This window comes from Schistocerca cancellata, chromosome 3 (assembly GCF_023864275.1).
Source record: "Schistocerca cancellata isolate TAMUIC-IGC-003103 chromosome 3, iqSchCanc2.1, whole genome shotgun sequence".
Lineage (NCBI taxonomy): Eukaryota > Metazoa > Arthropoda > Insecta > Orthoptera > Acrididae > Schistocerca > Schistocerca cancellata.
The window spans coordinates 25,702,495-25,715,567 of record NC_064628.1 but is presented as its reverse complement, the minus strand read 5'-3'; the positions used below and the strand labels follow the sequence as shown (position 1 = coordinate 25,715,567).

General features: G+C 43.3%; 1 protein-coding gene and 1 non-coding gene across 2 annotated transcripts in view; one reads left to right on the top strand and one right to left on the bottom strand.

Moving 5' to 3' along the window:
• Positions 1-13,073, bottom strand: part of LOC126175495 (cholecystokinin receptor-like) — a 1,200,755-nt gene that overhangs the window by 48,575 nt on the left and 1,139,107 nt on the right. The gene's annotated exons all lie outside the window — the stretch shown is intronic.
• On the top strand, positions 10,383-10,457 carry Trnat-ugu (transfer RNA threonine (anticodon UGU)). Its single transcript has one exon. It is a non-coding gene; the product is annotated as a tRNA-Thr (tRNA).

Here is a 13,073-nt window from a genome sequence, read left to right as displayed (position 1 = left end):
GACACCACGCATTCCACTGATTCATCTTCCAGGAACGCTAATAGCCGGCCGGAATGGCCGTGCAGTTCTAGGCGCTTCAGTCTGGAACCGAGCGACCGCTACGGTCGCAGGTACGAATCCTGCCTCGGGCATGGATGTGTGTGATGTCCTTAGGTTAGTTAGGTTTAATTAGTTCTAAGTTCTAGGCGACTGATGACCTGAGAAGTTAAATCCCATAGTGGTCAGAGCCATTTGAACGCTAATATTTCATCTACCACTTCTTTCTCACTCTGCGAAATCACTTGGGTTCCTTTCTGACGAAATGTCAACTTTGGCAACTGTTCTTGCAGGTATAATGCAATGTTTACTTTGTCTTTGCTGTTGCTCTGCTTTATATCAGCACCACTAACACTGTAGCAACAGTACGTTGGAGCGTCGAATGCCGTAAACATCTTTGACCAAGATCGAGGCGTTGTTTGTAAGATAAAACCTCATTTCCTATACGACACAGATACAGGGTCAGCTATGAGTTTTGTATATAGAACGACGCATATATTAGCTTAATGCGCCTAGATAAACTATTTGAAATGTGTTCTGGGGAAACAAATACGGTTACCTTAACCAGTTTTCCATTTAAAGACTCCTTGTTGGTATTTACTTGTCAAGGCCGAAACAGTAACATCGTACGTTCATACTTCACAATGATAAACAGACCTACTCACGGAAAAAAAAGAAACTACTATATTAGATTTGAGAAACAGAAAAAAAGGGTGCAGGATCGTCCCGGCAGAGGTTCGAGTCCTCCCTCGGGCATGGGTGTGTGTGTGTGTGTTTGTCCTTAGGATAATTTAGGTTAAGTAATGTATAAGCTTAGGGACTGATGACCTTAGCAGTTGAGTCCCATAAGATTTCACACACATTTGAACATTTTTTTTTTCTTAATGCAGGACCTTTTTTTGCCTGGAAGCGTGTGAATGCTACTGGAAGGTAAACTACCGACTGTCGCATAAATGTGTCTATGTGTACCACTTGAAATCGTGATTAGACGGAATACACTTTAAAGGAACTAAACATCTTATTCATAATGACTGACTACAGCCGGCCGGAGTGGCCGAGCGGTTCTAGGCGCTACAGTCTGGAACCGCGCGACCGCTACGGTCGCAGATTCGAATTCTGCCTCGGGCATGGATGTGTGTGATGTCCTTAGGTTAGTTAGGTTTAAGTAGTTCTAAGTTCTAGGGGACTGATGACCTCAGAAGTTAAGTCCCATAGTGCTCAGAGCCATTTGAACCATTTTTGACTGGCGCCAGGTCACCCACAAAATAAATACTTTTATTAACGAAACGTAGTTTTACTCTGTACTTAAGTACAGGGTTATTACAAATGATTGAAGCGATTTCACAGCTCTACAATAACTTTATTATTTGAGATATTTTCTCAATACTTTGCACACACATACAAAAACTCAAAAAGTTTTTTTAGGCATTCACAAATGTTCGATACGTGCCCCTTTAGTGATTCGGCAGACATCAAGCCGATAATCAAGTTCCTCCCACACTCGGCGCAACATGTCCCCATCAATGAGTTCGAAAGCATCGTTGATGCGAGCTCGCAGTTCTGGCACGTTTCTTGCTAGAGGAGGTTTGAACACAGAATCTTTCACATAACCCCACAGAAAGAAATCGCATGGGGTTAAGTCGGGAGAGCGTGGAGGCCATGACATGAATTGCTGATCATGATCTCCACCACGACCGATCCATTGGTTTTCCAATCTCCTGTATAAGAAATGCCGAACATCATGATGGAAGTGTGGTGGAGCACCATCCTGTTGAAAGGTGAAGTCGGCGCTGTCGGTCTCCAGTTGTGGCATGAACCAATTTTCCAGCATGTCCAGATACACGAGTCCTGTAACATTTTTTTTGCAGAAGAAAAAGGGGCCGTAAACTTTAAACTGTGAGATTGCACAAAACACGTTAACTTTTGGTGAATTGCGAATTTGCTGCACGAATGCGTGAGGATTCTCTACCACCCAGTTTCGCACATTGTGTCTGTTCACTTCACCATTAAGAAAAAATGTTGCTTCATCACTGAAAACAAGTTTCAAACTGAACGCATCCTCTTCGATGAGCTGTAGCAACCACGCCCAAAATTCAAAGCGTTTGACTTTGTCATCGGGTGTCAGGGCTTGTAGCAATTGCTTTAGCCTTTTCCGTAAGATTTTCCAAACCGTCGGCTGTGGTACGTTTAGCTCCCTGCTTGCTTTATTCGTCGACTTCCGCAGGCTACGCGTGAAACTTGCCCGCACGCGTTCAACCGTTTCTTCGCTCACTGCAGGCCGACCCGTTGATTTCCCCTTACAGAGGCATTCAGAAGCTTTAAACTGCGCATACCATCGCTGAATGGAGTTAGCAGTTGGTGGATCTTTGTTGAACTTCGTCCTGAAGTGTCGTTGCACTGTTATGACTGACTGATGTGAGTGCATTTCAAGCAAGACATACGCTTTCTCGGCTCCTGTCGCCATTTTGTCTCACTGCGCTCTCGAGCGCTCTGGCGGCAGAAACCTGAAGTGCGGCTTCAGCCGAACAAATCTTTATGAGTTTTTCTACGTATCTGTAGTGTGTCGTGACCATATGTCAATGAATGGAGCTACAGTGAATTTGTGAAATCGCTTCAATCATTTGTAATAGCCCTGTATATGCTCAAATTATAAACCATCGATTGCAAGGCACATCTGCAATCGCTGTTTGAGAGGTGGATGAACGGGTGAAAATATAGCGGATGATATACCGTTGCATACTGTGGCGATTCGACTGCGCATGTTGCCTGACTTCATAATAGACTGCATCTTTGAGACTTCTCCGTAGAAAGAGATCAAGAAGAGCGAGATCACAAAGTGGACCTGGGTGTCCATTTCACTGGAGCTCTTCATCCTATACAAGGATCAGGAAACTTAATTATTTGCGTTGCAGCGCGGAAAGAGTGAACTGAGCAGCCATTGTGTTGTAACCACATTACACATACATTGTCGTTTATCCAGTGGCACCTCTTCTAGAAGAAAGGGTAGAATGTTCGTAAGAAAGTGTGCAAAAGTATTTCCATTTGAAACACCTAGGATGAAATAAGGTCCCACGATAGAATTTCTTATAATGCCGCAACGTACGTTTACGCTCCACTTTCGCTGTTGCTGTATCTGACGAAGCTTGCGTGGGTTTTTCGCTGCCCAGTAGAGCATGTTACGTAAATTTACATTACCGTGGTTCGTAAATGTTGCTTCGTCGGTAAAGAGCACACGTAGGAGAAACGTATGAGTCGTCTCCCAAACGCTGCAGAGCAAGCTGACAAAACAAGGCACACATAGGAAAAGAATTCCATTACTGTACAACTGCACTATTAATCACAAACTGCTGGAAACAGTAACTACCGTAATATATCTAGGAGTATTCAGGCATCTTGAGACAAAAGCAGGTCAGGTATTACTATTATTGTTATTTTCAAATCTAAGAAAGTTAACCCAGTAGTTTATTTTTTCCGTGAATAGGGCTGTTTATCATTACGAAGTATGAACGACCGATATTTCTGTTTCGGCTTTGACAAGTAAATATCAACGGCTAGGATTTACATGGAAAACTGCCTGATGCTACTGTAGTTCTTTGCACAGAAACCTGGGAAAGTACACACATTTGAAATAGTTTTCCTAAGCCCCACAAGGTAGCATTGCCGTAGTTCCGTGTACAAAGCTCATAGCTTTCCGTGTATCTGCGTCTTATAGGAAATGAGGTTTTCTCTTACAAGGGAACCTCCCCATCGCACCCCCCTCAGATTTAGTTATAAGTTGGCACAGTGGATAGGCCTTGAAAAACTGAACACATATCAATCGAGTAAACAGGAAGAAGTTGAATGGAACTATGAAAAAATAAGCAAAATATACAAACTGAGTAGTCCATGCGTAACATAGGCAACATCAAGGATAATCTAAGCACAGGCGCGCCGTGGTCTTGTGGTTAGCGTGAGAAGCTGCGGAACGAGAGGTACTTGGTTAAGTCTTCCCTCCAGTGAAAAGTTTACTTTCTTTATTTTCGCAAAGTTATGATCTGTCCGTTCGTTCATTGACGTCTCTGTTCACTGTAATAAGTTTAGTGTCTGTGTTTTGCGACCGCACCGCAAAACCGTGCGATTAGTCGACGAAAGGACGTGGCTCTTCAATGGGGACCGAAAACATTTGATCGCAAGGTCATAGGTCAACCGATTCCTCCACAGGAAAACACGTCTGATATATTCTATACGACACTGGTCACCGCATGTGCGTCACATGACAGGAATATGTTGTGGACCCACCTAACTTGTGCACTTGGCGAATGGGTAAAAAGAATCTTCTACCTTTCCCGATTTAGGTTTTCTTGTGGATGTGATAATCACTCCCAAAAAGTGATGAAAACATAAGAGTTTGTGATATAAACTGAAAACAAAAAATTAAAATTTCCACTCGAGGAAACACTTGAACCAAAGACCTCTCATACCGCATCTGCTCACGCTAACCACAGGACCACGGCGCTACTCAGATCAGGTTGTCCTTGATTTTGCTTATGGTACGCATGGACTACTAAATTTGTATATTTTGCTTATTTTTTCATAGTTCCACACAACTTCTTCCTGTTTTCTCGATTGATCTGTGTTCAGTTTTTCAAGGTCTATCCACTATGCCAACTTAGAATTAAATCTGAGGGGGGTGCGGTGGGGAGGTTCCCTTGTTAGTAATGTAGGCATGTCTTGCTGCATATAACGACGGAGTCTGACATGAGAGTTCTGCTTGGCGGTGTTTACACCGCAGTAGCCGACCCTGGCCGCATTGATTTTCAATTTTGTACATTTCTTGAATTCTTTTGCGAAAGAATTCAACGTCAATATTAACAAGCACTATGTCGCAGTAATTGTCTTTCCAAGACCTACTGAATTCACTTGGGAAAAATATACGGTTTCATTATCTAGGCAGATAACAGAGTTCAGAGCATTATTCACACAAAACATTGCATGACCCTCAGCATACTATCAATTGTGGAAAACCACATTTTGATATTCGGAACCACTCTCTAAATAAAAGCGTTGTAACATCTTATATAACTCATCCTGTATTCTTCTCAGTGACATGTTATCAGATAAGAACATTACTATATTTATTTATTAAAAAAAAACTTATTGCAGATTTTGAACAAGTCAAAGCATTTCTGCAGAACTAAATATGGACCTATTCAGCGAAGCCTGTTTCACTAATTCTTCCAGCGGTACATGTACGGATATGTTCCAGTGCGCTATTCAGTTATCTAGTAACAGCGTGAACAAAAATTTATTGCTGCAGTAATATCGAGACTAAACAGGCATTACTGGGGCAGTGCTCAGGATAAACAGGAACACGTTGCTCTCTGTGTACATGGCACGATATGGGACAATCAGTCACTGATGTATCACAATTGCGACAGATCAAATTTTGCGCTTTGGATTGGAAGCGCCGGCCGCTGTGGCCGAGCGGTTGTAGGCGCTTCAGTCCGGAACCGCGCTGCTGCTACGGTTGCAGGTTCGACTCCTGCCTCGGGTATGGATGTGTGTGATATTCTTAGGTTAATTAGGTTTACGTAGTTCTAAGTCTAGGGGACTGTTGACCTCAGATGTTAAGTCCCATAGTGCTTAGAGCAATTTGAACCTTTTTTTTTTTATTGGAAGCAACAGTAATGAAATGCTTTGTAGTCAGAAGTGACGTATTACGAAACTCTGGCACAGAAATTTTCATCCACTACTTTAATTAAATTTACGTTGGTCCTTAGATCTTCAACTCCATGAATGACGAAAAATCTGGGAACGTTAATATTATCCGAATCACTACAAAAGTTTTCTCAGTAGCAGCTTTTGCTAGTACATCCAGTGTGATAATAATCTTGAAGTTTCTGTATCTGTGCTGGTTTCAGCAAACGTCATAAACCGTTGAAACTGTAGAAATCTGACATGATGTCGTTTCTTATAAGAGCATAAAAAAGTTTCACACGTATTATGAAGGGATCGTCTGAAAACTAAATGCTTCCAGTGAAATTGATGTTTTGTATTCCTGTGCTGCAAAAGCGGCCAACTGAATGAATCACAGTTAAGGGAGCGAGTAACTCACTGAAGAAAACATTAATTTGGCGCTTGTAAAAAGTATGCGCAAGAAGAATAGTAAATGCAATATTCCAAACTTCGTTACACTTTCACTTTTCCCAATCTTAAAATGATAACGATCCAATTAACGCAGGCAATTTCGAACAAATTACTTTAATTACAGCATTACATGTGTAGCACTAATACAAGACGCTCATCCATTAAAACAAAACTTCGATTTCAACTCTACTTCGCATAACGCATAATGACAGCAACTTTTTTTTATTCCACCCATCAAGTTACTTAGATGCTCGATTTAAATCAGACCGCTGAAGAGAGAGGGGCATGTGTCCACCTAGTACATGTAGTTCTTCTTTTTATAGGTGAAATCGAGGGTTAGCAATTGAACGACTTCTTGTTTTAGTAAATACAGCAGATCCAGTATGATCATTAACGTAATTTAGTAATCTCACCATATTTTCCTAGTGAATGTAGGTAGCTTTCACGATCCGTCTCTCCATGAACAATCCGACTGAATGAATAAGTGAGTTAAATACGAGGTGCATTCAAGTTCTAAGGCCTCCGATTTTTTTTCTCCGGACTGGAAAGAGATAGAAACATGCGCATTGTTTTAAAATGAGGCCGCGTTCATTGTCAATACGTCCCAGAGAAGGCAGTACCGTACGGCAGATGGAATTTTACCGCCAGCAGCGAGAATGAGAACTGTTTTAAATACTTAAAATGGCGATGTTTTCCTTACTTGAACAGCGTGCAATCATTTGTTTTCTGAATTTGCGTGGTGTGAAACCAATTGAAATTCATCGACAGTTGAAGGAGACATGTGGTGATGGAGTTATGGATGTGTCGAAAGTGCGTTCATGAGTGCGACAGTTTAATGAAGGCAGAACATCATGTGACAACAAACCGAAACAACCTTGGGGTCGCACAAGCCGGTCTGAGGACATGACACCTCGTACTAATGTAACTGTCACGCTCAGATTTTTGAATTAATTAACATAAAGGCTTGTTGCGACACTTAAAAAATTTAACAATTTTATCATAAAGTAACTGTACCTAGCAACGCTTTGCTGTGGCTCAGTCTGCTAAAATGGAATGGGTATGGTTCAAACGGCTCTAAGCACTATGGGACTTAACGTCTGAGGTCATCAGTCCCCTAGAACTTGAACTACTTAAACCTAACTAACCTACGGACATGACACACATCCATGCCCGAGGCAGGATTCGAACCTGCGACCGTAGCGGTCGTGCGGTCCCAGACTGAAGCGCTTAGAACCGCTCGGCCACACCGGCCGGCGGAATGGGTATGGGAATTGGATATATGTCTCAATCTCCTTCTCTACCCTGTCTCTGTTCATCCCCCTCCCTCTTTCTTTCTCCATCTCCTCCTACTCTGTGCGGCTGGTCCCTGCGGAGGTTCCAGTCCTCCCTCGGGCATGGGTGTGTGTTTTTGTCCTTAGGATAATTTACGTTAAGTAGTGTGTAAGCTTAGGGACTGATGACCTTAGCAGTAAAGTCCCATAAGAGTTCACACACATTTGAACATTTTTTTTCTCCTCCTACTTCCCCCTCACTCTCTCCATCACCTAACCCCCCCCCCCCCAAATCTCTCTGTCCTCCTCCCTCCTCTCTCCATCTCCTCCTGCCTCCTTTCACACCCCTTCTCTCAATCCATTGCCTCCTACCTCCTTTCTCTGTCCATCTTCTCCCCACACTCTCTATCTCCTCCTGCCCTCTCTCTGTCCATCTCCTCCCCCCCTTCCCCCTCTGACCTTGAGACTTGTTTATTATTATTACAAATGTAAACTCTCAAACTCTGTAGTCGTATTGTAGACATAAACTAATAATCCATAAATACGTCTTTGCTGTTTGCTAACGACGTTTCGCTATATTTATATCGGAGGTTCATTTTAGCTGAAGACATTGAAATATCGCCGGCCGGTGTGGCCGAGCGCTTCTAGGCGCTACAATCTGGAACCGCGCGGCCGCTACGGTCGCAGGTTCGAATCCTGCCTCGGGCATGGATGTGTGTGATGTCCTTAGGTTAGTTAGGTTTAATTAGTTCTAAGTTCTAGGGGACTCACGACCTTAGAAGTTAAGTCCCATAGTGCTCAGAGCCATTTGAACCATTGAAATATCCGACACGTCGGATCAAAAAAAGTTGTTTGTCTCGGAGGGAGACATCCAACGATACAACACTTGACCTGCCCTCCGACCCCGTGCGTGGGTGGCAGGGGGCAACTTTGATGTCTTCAAAGGGAACCCCCTTTTTTATTGCAGATTACGATTCTACGGCAAAATCGATACATTTTGCCTGAAGCATTTTCTTCGTTTCGCCACAGATGCTGCCGTTATCGGAGGAAAAGAAATAGGTACACATCTGTGATTTACCATGTGCTACTCAATGTCACTTGAATATCCAGTGGCTCATGGGATCCCACCTCCATTCTGCGAGGGCAGTTACGTGTAAGTGATAAGTTAGACTTTGGGAATGTATTTCAGAAAAAAAAATTGGCGTCAAATGAGACTACTTTTGTATGGAATTCGTTAAGTATGGACAATGAAAAATTATGGATCAAATGACTCTGAGCACTATGGGATTCAACTTCTGAGGTCATCAGTCCCCTAGAACTTAGAACTACTTAAACCTAACTAATCTAAGGACATCACACACATCCATGCCCGACGCAGGATTCGAACCTGCGACCGTAGCGGTCGCGCTGTTCCAGACTGTAGCGTCTAGAACCGCTCGGCCGCCCCGGCCGGCCCTGAAAAATTATGCACTCAGTAAATTTTGAAATAAAAATCGCCCGATATGGCCACTTTGTATTAAAGAAATAAAATGTGTTTGTTTACAACGAATAAATAATATTTCAAATTATTCGTGATTTTTCATAACCCACCCCAACAAGCACTAGATAATAGTGTTGTAATTTTGGGTTTGTATTGGCTTGATCATACAAATGAAAAGTAATATTTATATGATCAGCTTAACCCAAATGGACCAATGAGTTGTGGTTTCAATACAACAACGTGTCATTTCATAAAATATTATATATTTTACTTCAAAGAGTGAGTAACACTAAGACTGACGATACATGGAACGACTCAAAAAGCTGGTGATTTAAACTGGATACTCGTTCCATCTGGCTGGCAATGCAGTTATGAACGGCGCGGCGCGGCCTTGAAACGAGAACCTGCAGTTGCCGTTGCAAGAGTGGAGTGTGAAGATATAGCCATTAGTGATAGGTTATCTTTTTTTTCTTTTTTCTATAATTTCTTTTGCCTCCTTAGAGTATTCATATCTCAAATGGTGTAGCATAGCTGTGTTTGGTAATAGCGTTAAAATGTAATTGCAATCTACTTCTTTTTCTCCAATAGATAAATATGTTTTCTTATTCTTACTTGAATATGGAAAGACTTTAATTCTTGTTTATTTTTTTCTGCATTTGTAATATTTACTGTGATGTGAAGAACTGCTATGTAAATCGTAGACGTGGAAGCACCGACAGCAATATTGGGAGCAGTAGTTGAGCAGCGCTATTCAGTGCGGGAGAGTCAATGGGTGTGTGTGCAACAATATGGCGAGACGCGTGTGATTTTGAGATGTAAAAATTTGCCGAGACAGTGAATTGTGAAACCTAGCGACTGACGATAGGCATTACCGTCATAGTGCTTAATGAAAGCTGCAGTGGCCATTATGAACAGAAAGATCGTATGGTTTGAGTATTACTAAATGGGCTGTGCATCAACTACTACTGACAATGATTTCACGAGTATACATCATAGCTCTTGCTACCATGTGAGTGAAACAGTTTTTACATTTAACCGAATTCCGAAAGAACAGTTACCGTCAATGACCATGCAGCTTTGCTAGAAATGAAATGATAATTAAATAGACACCCTAGCTGCAAGCAGGCGTTGATATACTTCATTGGGGACATGTTGAAAATGTGTGCCCCGACCGGGACTCGAACCCGGGATCTCCTGCTTACATGGCATACACTCTATCCATATGAGCCAACGCGCGCACAGAGGATAGTGCGTCTGCAGGGACTTATCCCTTGCACGCTCCCCGTGAGATCCACATTCCCAACATGTCCACAACACTACATTCGTAGTGCGCCTAATAGATGTTTGCCCATCATACTCATTACTCGTGGCAGATTAATCTACCAAGTCCCGTACGAGTTCGGGCATAGCGTGTGCGTTCGCACAAGAAGGTCAAAGGGATAAGTCCCTGCAGACGCACTATCCTCTGTGCCCGCGGTGGCTCAGCTGGATAGAGCGTCTGCCATGTAAGCAGGAGATCCTGGGTTCGAGTCCTGGTCGGGGCACACATTTTCAACATGTCCCCAATGAAGTATATCAACGCCTGCTTGCAGCTGGGGTGTCTATTTAATTATCATTTCATTTTATTGTATTTGCCTTATTAATTAACAGTATTATTGAGGTTCTAATAATTGTACCACAATGGTCTGTATCTACCTTGCCTAAAATCGTAGTACCTGTGGGCGCATCTCACACCATTAGGCATAAATACAAACTCCCTATATGCATCTCGGAAACTATCTATAAGTTGCTGCAAATTAGGCTTGTAGTACCACAACTCCTCTAAAACAATTACAGCAGCTGAATAATTAATTTTATTTCCAGCTGAATGTCTGAAGCTGTAACTGCCACGGTGAACATACGCACACCAAGAAAGTTTTGCATCACCCTGGTTCCCAGAACTCCTGAAGATAGACGTTTACTGTGGATATTGTATCACAGACACAGTCCCTTTGACTGTTCAGAGATGTCACTAAATCCGCCCAAAGATGTAAACAACCATGCATGAGCAGCTGCTATTAGACGAAGGGGGTCCGACAGCCGATCAGTTCCAGTCATTCCATCGGGAAGGAGGTACACGGCTCGTGTTGTATGTAGTTCAACCATGCCTAGACGGTCAATACAGTGGTTCGATCGCGTCCGCATTGTTACTTTGTGCCAGGAAGGCAAGTGCCCAAGCGTCTCAGAGTGAACCAAAGCTATGTCGTTCGGAGACGGAGGAGATACAGAGAGACAGGAACTATCGATGACATGCCACGCCCAGGCCGCTCAAGGGCTACTACTGCAGTGGGTGACCGCTACCTACGGGTTATGGCTCGGAGGAACCCTGACAGCAACGCAACCATGTTGAATAATGCTTTTCGTGCAGCCACAGGACGTCGTGTTACGATTCAAACTGTGCGCAGTAGGCTGCATGATGCGCAACTTCACTCCCGACGTCCATGGCGAGGTCCATCTTTGCAACTACGACACCATGCAGCGCAGTACAGATGGGCCCAACAACACGCCAAATGGACCGATTAGAATTGACATCACGTTCTCTTCACAGATGAGTGTCGCATATGCCTTCAACCAGACAATTGTCGGAGACGAGCGAGTGCAGCAAGATGGTGGTTCCCTGCTGTTTTGGGGTGGCATTATGTGGGGCCGACGTTCGCCGCTGGTGGTCATGGAAGGTGCCGTAACGGCTGCACGATACGTGAATGTCATCCTCCGACCGATAGTGCAACCATATCGGAAACATATTGGCGAGGCATTCGTTTTCATGGACGACAATTCGCGCTCCCATCGTGCACATCTTGTGAACGACTTCATTCAGGATAACGACATCGCTCGACTGGAGTGGCCATCATGAACCCTATCTAACATGCCTGGGATAGATTGAAAAGGGCTGTTTATGGGCGACGTGACCCACCAACCACTCTGAGGGATCTACGCCGAATTGCCGTTGAGGAGTGGGACAATCTGGACCAACAGTGCCTTGATGAACTTGTGGATAGTATGCTACGACGAATACAGGCATGCACCAATACAAGAGGACGTGCTTCTGGGTACTAGAGGAACCGGTGTGTACAGCAGTCTGGAACACCACTTCTGAAGATCTCGCTGTATGGTGTTACAAGATGCAATGTTTGGTTTTCATGAGCAATAAAAAGGGCGGAAATGATGTTTATGTTGATCTCTATTCCAATTTTCTGTACGGGTTCCGGAACTCTCGGAACCGAGGTGATGCAAAACTTTTTTTTGATGGGTGTAATTACAGTTGCGAATCAAGTCAAGAACGGTTTTACTACTGTCCGCCTCTCGTGGTCTCGCGGTAGCGTTCTCGCTTCCCGAGCACGGGGTCCCGGGTTCGATTCCCGGCGGGGTCAGGGATTTTCACCTGCCTCGAGATGACTGGGTGTTTGTGTTGTCCTCATCATTTCATCATCATCCAGGAAAGTGGCGCAATTGGACTGAGCAAAGATTGGGTAATTGTACGGGCGCTGATAACCACGTTGTTGAGCGCCCCACAAACCAAACATCATCATCAACATCATCATCACGGTTTTACTGACTATGAGTTCGAAATCGCGGTAGTCATATGCAAACGTGACGAACAGTAATATCGCGGTCGGAAATTATCATGAACAGTGTACTGAAACGAGAACTAGGTGATTAATAGACGTGTACATGCTAAAACTCTGGTTTGTCACCGACAATTACGTCTATTCAGCTAGTGGCATGTTAAACGCTACTGCAGATGACCTTGCAACGTAATCGAGAAGAAAACTCATTACCATACTTCGCTGTGGAAATATGACAAATGGAGTTGCTGTAATAGTCTGCAACATCATGAGCCATCGCTGTCAACTCAAGACGTCGCTACGGATCTCCAACAAGGAACAGATAAGCTGCATTGTTGTGCGCTCTCCCCAGTTAAATTTAGCTGTTCAGATTGTAAATTGTTTGTTTCACTATAAAAATATTTTCATTCTTTTCCTTTTCTTAACTGTCGCTGCGTAAATAAAATTGCTTGAAGTGAATTATAAATTTTTAATGTAGCTTTGTTGACCCACCATTAGTCATAACTACTTTTTTACTTAAACAATGTCTTCTTCTGAAATTAATGCTTCTGTAGC